The sequence below is a fragment of the Neophocaena asiaeorientalis genome, unplaced genomic scaffold (genome assembly GCF_003031525.2).
Source record: "Neophocaena asiaeorientalis asiaeorientalis breed wild unplaced genomic scaffold, Neophocaena_asiaeorientalis_V1.1 scaffold391, whole genome shotgun sequence".
Classification (NCBI taxonomy): Eukaryota; Metazoa; Chordata; class Mammalia; order Artiodactyla; family Phocoenidae; genus Neophocaena; species Neophocaena asiaeorientalis.
In genome coordinates, this window is record NW_020174056.1 from 288436 (window position 1) to 302483 (window position 14048).

General features: G+C 37.0%; 1 protein-coding gene and 1 pseudogene across 2 annotated transcripts in view; one reads left to right on the forward strand and one right to left on the reverse strand.

Annotated features, from left to right (window-relative positions):
* UNC13C (unc-13 homolog C) overlaps positions 1–14048 on the reverse strand; it is a 580525-nt gene that overhangs the window by 113261 nt on the left and 453216 nt on the right. The window lies entirely within an intron of this gene.
* The window catches only part of LOC112405791 (protein phosphatase 1 regulatory subunit 14B pseudogene), a 10070-nt pseudogene continuing 7567 nt past the window's right edge, over positions 11546–14048 (forward strand).

The following is a 14048-nucleotide window of genomic DNA, read 5'->3' on the forward strand; positions in this document are numbered from 1 at the left end:
ATTTGTTTTTTATTACTTTTTAATAATTATTTTTTATTTTAATAAATTTATTTTATTTTATTTTTTTATTTCTTTTTTTCTCCCTTTCCATCTGAGCTGAGTGGCTGACAGGGTCTTGGTGCTCAGGGTGGGTGTCAGGACACGTGCCTCTGAGGTGGAAGAAGCAAGTTCAAGACATTGGTCCACTAGAGACATCCTGGCTCCATGTAATATCAAACGGTGAAAGCTCTCCCAGAGATCTCCATCTCAACGTTAAGACCCACCTCCACTTAACAACCAGGAGGCTACGCTGGTGTCCACCATGCCGAAAAACGAAAAAGACAGGAACACAACCCCACCCACTAGCAGAGAGGCTGCCTAAAATCATAAGTCCACAGACACCCCAAGACACACCACCGGACACAGACCTGCCCACCAGAAAGACAAGATCCAGCCTCATTCACCAGAACACAGGCACCAGTCCTCTCCATCAGGAAGCTTACACAACCCACTGAAACAAGCTTAGGCACTGGGGGCAGACACCAAGAAGAACGGGGACTATGAACCTGCAGCCTGTGAAAAGGAGACCCCAAACACAGTAAGTTAAGCAAAATGAGAAGACAGAAACACACAGCAGATGAAGGAGCAAGATAAAAACTCACCAGACCTAACAAATGAAGAGGAAACAGGCAGTCTACCTGAAAAAGAATTCAGAATAATGATAGTAAACATGATCCAAATCTTGGAAATAGAATGGAGGAAATTCAAGAAACGTTTAACAAGGACCTAGGAGAACTAAAGAGCAAACAAAAAAGGATAAACAACACAATAAATGAAATGAAAAATTCTCTAGAAGGAATCAATAGCATAACAACAGGCAGAAGAGCAGATAACTGACCTGAAAGACAGAATAGAAGAAATAACTACTGCACAGCAGAATAAAGAAAAAAGAATGATAAGAATTGAGGACAGTCTTAGAGACTTCTGGGACAACGTTAAATGCAGGAACATCAGAATTATAGGGGTCCCAGAGGAAGAAGAGATAAAGAAAGGGACTGAGAAAATATTTGAAGAGATTATAGTTGAAAACTTCCCTAATATGGGAAAGGAAATAGTCAATCAAGTCCAGGAAGTGCAGAGAGTCCCATACAGGATAAATACAAGGAGAAACACACCAAGACACATATTAAACAAACTATCAAAAATTATGTAGAAAGAAAAAATATTAAAAGCAGCAAGGGAAAAACAACAAACAACATACAAGGGAATCTCCATAAGGTTAACAGCTGACCTTTCAACAGAAACTCTGCAAGCCAGAAGGGAGTGGCAGGACATACTTAAAGTGATGAAAGGGAAACCTACAACCAAGATTACTCTACCCAGCAAGGATCTCATTCAGATTCAAAGGAGAAATTAAAACCTTTACAGACATGCAAAAGCTAAGACAATTCAGCACCACCAAACCAGCTTTACAACAAAGCTAAAGAAACTTCTCTAGGCAGGAAAGACAACAGAAGGAAATGACCTACAATAACAAACCTAAAACAATTAAGGAAATGGAAATAGGAACATACATATTGATAATTACCTTACATGTAAATGGATTAAATGCTAAAACCCAAAGACATAGACTTGCTGAATGGATACAAAAACAAGACCCATATATATCCAGTCTAAAGACACACACTTCAGACCTAGAGACACATACAGAATGAAAGTGAGGGGGTGGAAAAAGATATTCTATGCAAATGGAAATCAAAAGAAAGCTGGAGTAGCAATTCCCGTATCAGACAAAATAGACCTTAAAATAAAGACTATTACAAGAGACAAAGAAGGACACTACATAATGATCAAGGGATCGATCCAAGAAGAAGATATAACAATTGTAAATATCTATGCACCTAACACAGGAGCACCTCAATACATAAGGCAAATTCTAAGAGCCATAAAAGGGGAAATTGACAGTAACACAATCATAGTAGGGGACTTTAACACCCCACTTTCACCAATGGACAGATCATGCAAAATGAAAATAAATAAGCAAACACAAGCATTAAGTGATACATTAAACAAGATGGACTTAATTGATATTTATAGGACATTCCATCCAAAAACAACAGAATATGGGCTTCCCCGGTGGCGAAGTGGTTAAGAATCTGCCTGCCAATGCAGGGGACACAGGTGCGAGCCCCAGTCCAGGAAGGTCCCACATGCCGTAGAGCAACTAAACCTGTGCACCACAACTACTGAGCCTGCACTCTAGAGCTGGCATGCCACAACCACTGACCCCATGGGCCACAACTACTAAAGCCTGCATGCCTGAAGTCCGTGCTCTGCAATAAGAGAAGGCACCACAATAAGAAGCCTGTGCATCGCAATGAAGAGTAGCCCCCAGTAGCTGCAACAAGAGAAAGCCTACACGCAGCAATGAAGACCCAATGTAGCCAAAAAAAACAAAAACAAAAAAAACAACAGAACACACTTACTTCTCAAGTGCTCATGGAACATTCTCCTGGACAGATCATATCTTGGGTCACAAATCAAGCCTTGGTAAATTTAAGAAAATTGAAATGGTATCAAGTATCTTTTCAGACCACAGCGCTAAGAAAATAGATAGCAATTACAGGAAAATAATCTGTAAAAAATACAAACACATGGAGGCTAAACAATACACTACTTAATAACAAAGAGATCACTGAAGAAATCAAAGAGGAAATCAAAAAATACCTAGAAACAAATGACAATGAAAATACAAAGACTGAAAGCCTATGGGATGTAGCAAAAGCAGTTCTAAGAGAGAAGTTTAGAGCAATACAATCCTACCTCAAGAAACATCTCAAAAAAACCACCTAATCTTACACCTAAAGCAAGTAGAGAAAGAAGAACAGGAAAACCCCAAAGTTAGCAGAAGGAAAGAAATCACAAAGATCAGAGCAAAAATAAATGAAAAAGAAATAAAGGAACAACAGCAAAGATCAATAAAACTAAAAGCTGGTTCTTTGAGATGATAAACAAAATGGATAAACCATTTGCTAGACTCATCAAGAAAAAAATGGAGAAGACTCATAAATAGAATTAGAAATGAAAAAGGCGAAGTAACAACTGACACTTCAGAAATGCAAACGATCATGAGAGATTACTACAAGCAACCATATGCCAATAAAAAGGACAACCTGGAAAAAATGGACAAATTCTTAGAAAAGCACAACCTTCTGAGACTGAAACAGGAAGAAATAGAAAATATAACCAGACAAATCACAAGCACTGATTTGAGACTCTTATTAGAAATCTTCCAACAAACAAAAGCCCAGGACCAGATAGCTTCACAGATGAATTCTACCAAACATTTAGAGAAGAGTTGACACCCATCCTTCTCAAACTCTTCTAAAATATAGCAGACAGAGGAACACTCCCAAACTCATTCTACGAGGCCAGAAAAAGATGTCACACACAAAGAAAACTGCAGGTCAATATCACTGATGAGTACAGATGCAAAAATCCTCAACAAAATACTGGCAAACAGAATCCAACAGCACATTAAAAGGATCATATACCGTGATCAAGCGGGGTTTATCCCAGGAATGCAAGGATTGTTCAATATACGCAAATCAGTCAATGCGATATACCATATTAACATATGGAAGGATAAAAACTGTATGATCATCTCAATATGTTCAGAAAAAGCTTTTGAAAAAATTCAACAATGATTTATGATAAAAAACCCTCCAGAAAGGAGGCACAGAGATAACTTACCTCAACATAATAAACGCCATATATGACAAACCCACAGCCAACATCGTTCTCAATGGTGAAAAACGGTAACCGTTTCCACTAAGATCAGGAAGAAGACAAGGTTGCCTACTCTCACTACTATTATTCAACATAGTTTTGGAAGTTTTAGCCATGTCAATCAGAGAAGAGAAAGAAATAAAAGGAATCCAAATTGGAAAAGATGTAAATCTGTCACTGTTTGCAGATGACATGACACTATACATAGAAAATACTAAAGACTCTACCAGAAAACTACTAAAGCTAATCAATGAATTTGGTAAAGCAGCAGGATACAAAATTGATGCACACAAATCTCTTGCATTCCTATACACTAATGATAAAAATCTGAAAGAGGAATTAAGGAAACACTCCCATTTACCATTGCAAGAAAAAGAATAAAATACCTAAGAATAAACCTACCTAAGGAGACAAAACATCTGTATGTAGAAAATTATAAGACACTGATGAAAGAAATTAAAGATGATACAAACAGATGGAGAGATATACCATGTCCCTGGATAAGAAGGATCAACACTGCAAAAATGACTATACAACCCAAAGCCATTTACAGATTCAATGCAACACCTATCAAATTACCAATGGCATTTTTCACAGAACTAGAACAAAAAACTTCACAATTTGTATGGAAACACAAAAGACCCCAAATAGCCAAAGCAATCTTGAGAAAGAAAAACGGAGTTGGAAAAATCAGCCTCCTTGACTTCAGACTATACTACAAAGCTACAGTAATGAAGACAGTATGGTACTGGCACAGAAATAGAAATATAGATCAATGGAACAGGATAGAAAGCCCAGAGGTAAGTCCATGCACATATGGTCAGCTTATCTTTGATAAAGGAGGCAAGAATATACAATCGAGAAAAGACAGCCTCTTCAGTAAGTGGTGCTGATAAAACTGGAGAGCTACATGTAAAAGAATGAAATTAGAACACTTCCTAACAGTGTACACGGAAATAAACTCAAAATGGATTAAATACCTAAATCTAAGGCCAGACAGTATAAAATTCTTAGAGGAAAACAGAGGCAGAACACTCTTTGACATAAATCACAGCAAGATCCTTTTTGACCCATCTCCTAGAGAAATCGAAATAAAAATAAAAATGAACAAATAGGACCTAATGAAAGTTAAAAGCTTTTGCACATCAGAGGAAACCATAAATAAGATGAAGACAACCCTCAGAATGGGAGAAAATATTTGCAAAACAGGCAACTGACAAAGAATTAATGTCCAAATTTACAAGCAGCTCATGCAGCTCAATATCAAAAAAACAGACAACCCAATCCAAAAATGGGTAGAAGACCTAAACAGACATTTCTCCACAGAAGATACACACATTGCCAACAAATACATGAAAGGATGCTCAACATCACTAATCATCAGAGAAATGCAAATCAAAACTACAGTGAGGTATCACCTCACACCAGTCAAAATGGCCATCATCAAAAAATCTACAAAACGTTAATGCTAGAGAGGGTGTGGAGAAAAGGGAACCCTCTTGCACTGTTGGTGGGAATGTAAATTGATACAGCCACTATGGAGATCAGTATGGAGGTTCCTTGAAAAACTAAAAATAGAACTACCATACAACCCAGGAATCCCACTACTGGGCATATACCTTGAGAAAACCATAATTCAAAAAGAGTCATGTACCATAATGTTCATTGCAGCTCTACTTACAATAGCCAGGACATGGAAGCAATCTAAGTGTTCATCGACAGATGAATGGATAAAGAAGATATGGCACATATATAAAATGGAATATTACTCAGCCATAAAAAGAAACGAAACTGAGTTATTTGTAGTGAGGTGGATGGACCTCGAGTGTGTCATACAGAGTGAAGTCAGAAAGAGAAAAACAGATTCTGTATGCTAACACATATATATGGAATGTAAAAAAAAAAAAGTCATGATGAAGCTAGGGGCAGAACAGGAATAAAGACACAGACGTAGAGAATGGACTTGAGGACACGGGGAGGGGGAAGGGTAACCCGGGACGAAGTGAGAGAGTGGCATGGGCTTATTTATAGTACCAAATGTAAAACAGATAGGTTGTGGGAAGCAGCCGTATAGCACAGGGAGATCCGCTCAGTGTTTTGTGACCACCTAGAGGGGTGGGATAGGGAGGGTGGGAGAGAGACGCAAGAGGGAGGAGATATGGGGATATATGTATATGTATAGCTGATTCACTCTGTTATAAAGCAGAAACTAATACACCATTGTAAAGCAATTATATTCCAATAAAGATGTTAAAAAAAGAAAGGAATTGCTTTCATACTCATAGGAATTAGTTTCTGTTCTTTTATGCTGCATGTCTCTTATGCACCATCAACTAATATTTACAGCTCTGTGGACAGGAACAAGAGACCAGTACCAACTGTTGTTCCATTTTGCCAATTCAACCATACTAATTGACATCTTTGCATGCACTATGCACCTCAGCTGACATAGCAAGAGGTTTTCAGCTTACTGAGTTAGTTTGTGAGGTAGGTTTGATCTGAAGAAAAATGCAATTGATAATGGAAATGGTACCCGCCTATATAATAAGGTGCACCTGTTTTGTCCTTAAGTAGAAAGTATTAAGTAGAATTTAACTTTTTTCAGCAGTGACTTGTGGTGATCATCAAGAACCTCAGTATCTGTGGCAGGTATAACTAATTAGATGATTATCACACTAAGTCCTTTACCTCCCAGTCATACAACCAGACTACATTTCCCAACCTTCCTTGCAATAGGTTGGCCTATGACTGACTTGTGGGCCAAAGTAATATATGCTGTTTTCAGCCTTGCCCTAAAACACCTCCTGTGAAATCTGCTGTGCTTGCCTTTCCCTCATTTGTGGTCAGATGCAGAAGATCCAGCCAAGGATTCCAAGGTTCAAGGGGATCACAGAGCTGCTAGAGGGTTGAAGTCTGGATCCTTGAGCCACTTCTCAGAGGAGAGCCACCCAATCAGAAATACCTTCTTTGACTTGTACAAGTAAGAAATAAATAAGCTGGCACTGTGTTAAATCATTTGTTACGGAGTTTGGCGACATGGGGTTATGTTCTGTTGCATCACACAAAGGTTTTTGAAAGGTTAAGATGTGCTTATTAATTAACCTCCAAATTATTTTGCTTTCTAATTTCCTGTTTCACACACACACAAACACACACATACATATGTAGTCAGGCTGTCCCCTTGCTTTATGGAACTGTATCAATGTAAGAACCTTTAGCAGACCCCACTGTGAATTGATCCACCATCATGTAGGAAATCAGTGAATCAGACTTCTTAAGAAGTTTCATGTTAAGAAAATAGTATATAGGCTCTGAGAGAGGAATTATCATAGAATTATCATAGAAGGAATACATTTTCCAGGTAGACTAATATTACAGTTAACCTTCCTGTCAGCCTCATTTCATACTTGTAGTCTCTTAGCTATATTCTGAGTAGTTATCACCACTTGGATGATTTTATATAAAGTGAGCTGTTATGTTCCAAAATCTATATGCCTGATTTCCTCATGTCTTCCTCCCATAATGTGTAATGATATATTATAAGGAGATATTTCAAATAAACTACAATTATATCTTAACCACCACATACCAAATATTGATTTAAGATATTATAATATCAAATTCAAAGATATACTTCAAATTATCTTTAATTCTCACGAAGTGTCTTCTGCTTAGTTGTAGACCAGTCACAAAACTGCATTTATCTCATATGATGTGAACAACAAAATTTATTTAGCCATCAGTTCTCCTACATTTTAAATTTTGGCAACAGATATTTAACTTGCTCATTACATTTACAAGATAAAACATTTAATTAATTTTCTGAACTCAGTATAGTAATTTTCTACAAAATTTAATATTTGATGAAAGAAAACCCTCAGAACAGGAGAAAATATTTGCAAATGAATCCTGACAAAGGATTAATTTCTAAAATATACAAGCACCTCATGCAGCTCAATCTTCAAAAAACAAACAACCCAATCAAAAATGGGCAGAAGACCTAAATAGACATTCCTCCAAAGAAGATACACAGATGGCCAACAAACACATGAAAGGATGCTCAACATCACTAAACATGAGAGAAATGCAAATCAATTCTACAATGAGGTATCACCTCACACCAGTCAGAAGTGCCATCATCAAAAAATCTACAAAAAATAAATGTTGGAGAGGGTGTGGAGAAAAGGGAACCCTCTTGCGCTGTTGGTGGGAATGTAAATTGATACAGCCACTATGGAGGTTCCTTAAAAAATGAAAAATAGAATTTCCATATGACCCAGCAATCCCACTACTGGGCATATATCCTTAGAAAACCATAATTCAAAAAGAGTCGTGCACCACAATGTTCACTGCAGCACTATTTACAATAGCCAGGACATGGAAGCAACCTAAATGCCCATCTACAGATGAATGGATAAAGAAGATGTGGCACATATATACAATGGAATATTACTCAGCCATAAAAAGGAACAAAACTGAGTTATTTGTAATGAGATGAATGGACCTAGAGACTGTAATACAGAGTAAAGTAAATGAGAAAGAGAAAAACAAATACCGTATGCGAATGCACATATATGGAATCTAAAAAAAACGGTAATGATGAACCTAGCGGTAGGGCAGGAATAAAGATGCAGACATAGGGAACAAACTTGAGGACACGGGTTGAAGGGGAAGCTGGAACGAAGTGATAGAGTATCATTGACATATATACACTACCAAATGTAAAACTGATGGCTAGTGGGAAGCTGCCGCATAGCATAGGGAGATCAGCTCAGTGCTTTGTGATGACCTAGAGGGGTGGGATAGGGAGTGTAGGAGGGAGGCTCAAGAGGGAGGGGATATGGGGATATATGTATACATATAGCTGATTCACTTTGTTGTACAGCAGAAACTAATGCAACATTGTAAAGCAATTATACTCCAATAAAGATATAAAAAAATTAAGCTTTGAATTTCAATGAGAAGAATATTTTACTACCAGAATAAAAATGCTTCATTAAAATAGTACAAGGAAAAACTTGGCAACTTAGAAGACTATTCCTATTTGCCTTTAGATGATGTTTACCAGCATTTACTTTAAAATAATATATCTTCTTCTGAAAGTTATTGTAGGCATGGGATTTTATCGACAATTATGTATCAATTTACAGGATAGGGGTGACATACACTCAATCCATTCTCATGCCAAAAGCAAATTTGCTGCCATCAATCGTCACAGTGTCATTTTCCAGTTCTTAATCTGTGACATCATTTTACTGCATAAACACTCTGCGTTGTCCTAGAGTTGGTAGTTCAATTCTGTAGGGCTCTCTTAAACATCCCTCTAACTGTTTGACAGGCTGCTCTATCTCTAAGAGGTGATGATATGGAAGGTTTGGAAAGAATACCAAATAAAGAGTCGGCATTAGGGGGTCAATGCACATGATGGTTTGTAAGATACTATGTGCTCACAAACCCCAAACCCTATCACTCAGAAATTTTGACTGTAAAAATAAGTATGTATAAGACTTTTACAGATAATACACACATATAAACATCTATCAAAGGTAAGCATAAATGTATATTAACAATAGACAGATGGAGATCATGGGCTCTTTTTCATACACTGAGAATGCTAATCCATGTAACTGGAAGCATAAAGAGAAAGGCGAGGGCGGGGAGGGGAGAAGAGAGAGAGAGGGAGAGAGACAAAATAAGAATTACAATTTTCCATTTTAGAGCAGCTCTATAAAGGTTTTGTAATATCAGCACATCTTTGGAAGTGAGATATCATGTAAAGTTCTGGCTGCCAAAGTAAGGTATTGTACTTACAAGGTAATAAAGCTTGGAGTAATAAAATAAAAATGAAGAAATAGAGGACTATACATAATAATATGTTAGCAAAAAGTAATTTGGACCAATGTGAATCTTCCAGAGAAGGAAATCAGCAAACAAGAGAAAAGATTAGCCATAATAATCAATTATTGTAGTCAACTTTCTTAAGAATCAATGACAATGAAGGAAAAAATATCATTAATTTTTGTAGGGTAAGAAAGAAGATATGGAAGTTTCTTTCATGAAACATTTCTGGTAACTAAGCCTTAGCAAAACACTAGGAAAAAAAAGCCAAGCAAAATTAGGAAAATACTGCCTTACTCCATGACCAATGAAACTGATGCTAGAAGCAGCATTATACTTGTAGCTGGCAGTCCAACTCAAAATTAAAACTAGTATCTCAGCAGAATCCCAGAATGAAACAAGGCTCCCTGGTAAATTAAACCAGAAGTGATGTGAGGTCAGACATACTTCACAGCCATACACTCTGATATAACTGCTTAGAATTCTGGTGTAGATCTACAACCCACAAATCTAGACTGGTGGGTTTCGAATAAGACTGGCTACTTCCAGTAGAACCAAAAACTCTTGAACCCCTTTCAGCATCATCCAAAACGTAAACTTCCTGTTTCTGGATAAGAAACCTGTTCAAAAATGAGCTGTGCAATTCAATCACCCTTTTGACATCAAATGTTTCTTTGCCAAAATTAAACAGTACAACAGCAACATTTCCTCTATAATCTTCATCTACGACACAGACTCCTATATCTGTGAAATGTTTTACAGGCAAGCCAGAGTGTGAAACTGCTCTTCCATAATACTCAGAAGGAAGGGCATACCATTTTATAATAGACTTGGAAGAATTCTGCATGATTTGTCTGAGACATAGACCTTGAAAATTCAGGAAGCGGTATGAAGTCAGGACCACATAATCTGGTGCTAGGAAACTACAGATGGATAGTTATAAGGGAAAAAAATGGGATGAGACAGACTTCAGACTATACTGCAAAGCTAGAGTAATCAAGACAGTATGGTACTGGCACAAAAACAGAAATATAGATCAATGGAACAGGATAGATAGCCCAGAGATAAAGGTGACATATGGTCACCTTATTTTTGATAAAGGAGGCAAGAATATACAATGGAGAAAAGACAGCCTCTTCAATAAGTGGTGCTGGGAAAACTGGACAGCTACATGTAAAAGAATGAAATTAGATGAGGGGGAAGGGTGACCTGTGACTGGGTGAGAGAGAGGCATGGACATATATACACTAACTAACTAACGTAAGGTAGATAGCTAGTGGGAAGCAGCCGCATGGCACAGGGATATCGGCTTGGTGCTTTGTGACCACCTGGAGGAGTGGGATAGGGAGGGTGGGAGGGAGGGAGACGCAAGAGGGAAGAGATATGGGAACATATGTATATGTATAACTGATTCACTTTGTTATAAAGCAGAAACTAACACACCATTGTAAAGCAGTTATACTCCAATAAAGATGTTAAAAAAAAAAAAATACGGGCACCCAAAGAAGCTACTGGCATTAATTGACAAGCCATGGAGCAAGGGTATAAAAAATAAACAAAAACAAGCTTCATTTACATTGTACTTTTATCCATAGGCCTAGCAGTCCTAGCAATAGAGGTAGTACAGAGTATTTCCATGAAAGTTAGTACTTAGGACCAAAATGTGGATTTCATTCACTTGTGCAATATATCTACTGATTATCTACTGTGAGCCAGGTACTATGCTGCATACTGAAAGTACAGCAAAGAAGAAAACAGAGCATTCCTGGGATTTTGGAATTTATAATATAGTGAGGAGAGGCAGACAATAAAAACCCCTCAATATAATGCGAAGTAGTGTAAGTGTTCTGGAAAAATAAAATGCAGGGTAAGGGAGCAGATGAGCTGAGCGTACATTTTCTTTGATAGGGCACTAAGGGAAGGTCTCTAATGAGGCGACATGAAAGCAGAACTGAATGAAGTCAGAGAGCAAACCATGCAGCCATCTTCTGGAAGAGCATTTCAGGTAGAAAACATAGCAAGTGAAGTAGCCCTCAAGCCAAAGAGTATCCTTGACAAGTTCAAGGAGATGCAAGGAAGCCAGTGTGGCTGAAGCAGAGTGAGTGATTGAGAGGTGAGAGCTGATTTCAGAGAGAAGCTAGGGTCAGGTCACATAGGATCTTGAATTCTTTGATAAGGACCTCTCCGCCTAAGAGTTATGGAATAACGTTGGAGGTTTTTGGTCTCATTTTACATTGGTAAAACATCACTTTGGTTGCTGTCTGGAGAACAGATTACAGGGACCTAAAAGTGGAAGCAGCAGTGTATAGAGGAGCCACTGCAGTAGAATGAACAATGGACAGACTTGGCTGTTTGGACTTGGGTGGTAACAGTGATGACTGTGGTAGATGTGGTGCAGCATAAAGTCTAATCCTGGTTCTGTGTCTTTCCATCATATAACCTTGCCTCTTACCTCTTCTCTGCCTAGATAAGCTTTCTAAGAACAGATAACACAACAGATAAGATAAATGTTTGATTCCTCACACCACCTTGTCTGCTCAGACAAGGGTAAGATAAATGGATAGATGGATGGATAAAAGAATGTAAAGGTTGTATCCAGTTCTTTTGCCATCTCTATTCCTTCATTTTCTCCTCAGTTTTGCTGAGAATAGACCAGGTCATCAATCAAACTGATAGAGGACATGTTTAACATTGGACATGGTCTAAAAGTTTGCTGGTGTACAGCTTCCCATGGGGAAAAGCCACTGCTGTGTCTTAAAAGACCTAATTTTCTGCCCTAAAATAAAAAGCCCTGTGTATATCAATAAACTTTTTATTAACAATTATCAATAAAATATAAACAATTTTATTCCATATACATAGCTCATAAAAAACTCATAAATAATCAGTTTCATGTATTTCTCAGGTCATAACATATATTACAAAATCATTGCTTGTAGCTTTTTCTTAAAAGACTTAAATCTTTATGGCTTTCATTTCTTTTAGTTTCCTGTACATTTTCTCATTACTTATTTAAATGTAACCTGTAGTTGAGATTCTGTTTTAGGATAAAATTGATTTCTATCAATTATTTACAACTTATAAAGAAATAGGGATTTATCTTTTTGGTATATTTCAACTAAGTCATTTTCTCTTTGCTTTCTGAGTTGCAATCATCTGTTTATTACTTATAAAGGAAATGGAACTAATAGATAAGTCATGAACAGTTAAAAAATGCTTCACTTAATTTATATTTTAGCCACAAGTGATTAAAATATCCTAAATACTTGATTACTTTTAATTTTATTATTGGTGGTAATGGTTATTTTTTAAACTTTATTGATAATTTCCTTGGGAATTCTCACTTTAAAAAAAGACAATGGCCTTAAACATGTGAAAAATGCATAACTTCATTAATACTTAAAGAAATGAAAATTTAATGAGATGGTAGTTATCTATCAAATTGCTAAAGTAGAAAATACAGTGTTCTGCTTTTTAGGGAAAAGTTAGCAATATATTTCAAAATTTTAAATGTGCATATCTTTTGGCAATTCCACTTCTAAAATTTCCTGTCTAAATATACTTGCACATGTAAACAAAAAATATATGTACAGAGTTATTTATATTAGCAAAGTATTAAGAATAGTCTAAATATTTATTGATATAAGAAGAATTAAGTATGTTTTATACAACCATTCTATTGAAAACAATATAATTGTAATAGAGAATGAGGTAGATCTTAATGTATTTACATAGTACAAACTTCAAGTTATATTGTTAAGTAAAATAGCAAGGTGAAGAAGAGTATGGATAATATATTACCACTTATGTAGAAAAGAAAAAAGATACGTGCATACATACGTGTGTATGCTTAGAATATTTCTGGAAATACACAAGAAACTGGAAACAGTGGTTAACTTGTCAGGTAACAAAAAGAAACTTTTCACAGAATATTTTTTGTACTGTTTTAACCATGTACCTGTATTTTCAAAAACTAGTAACTTATTTAAAAAATACAACTAGAAAAGGAAAGAGCAAAATAGACAATTTAGGAAAATAAATCAGTACTTGAAGCCTAGCTTAATAAAATCCTCTAGGATGCAGGGATAATTCTTAGAGAAGAAAATTAGAGAATAAATGATTGATACAGTAGTCAGAGAGACTTCTATAACTAGAGAGGAGAGATCCAACATAAGGAGAAAAAAAAAAAAAGCTAAACAAATGGAACAGAATCAATAACAAGATGCATAATTAGGGTTTCCCTGGTGGCGCAGTGGTTGGGAGTCCGCCTGCCGATGCAGGGGACACGGGTTCGTGCCTCGGTCCGGGAGGATCCCACGTGCCGCGGAGCGGCTGGGCCCGTGAGCCATGGCTGCTGAGCCTGCACGTCCAGAGCCTGTGCTCTGTAACGGGAGAGGCCACAGCAGTGAGAGGCCCGCGTACAACAACAACAACAAAAAAAA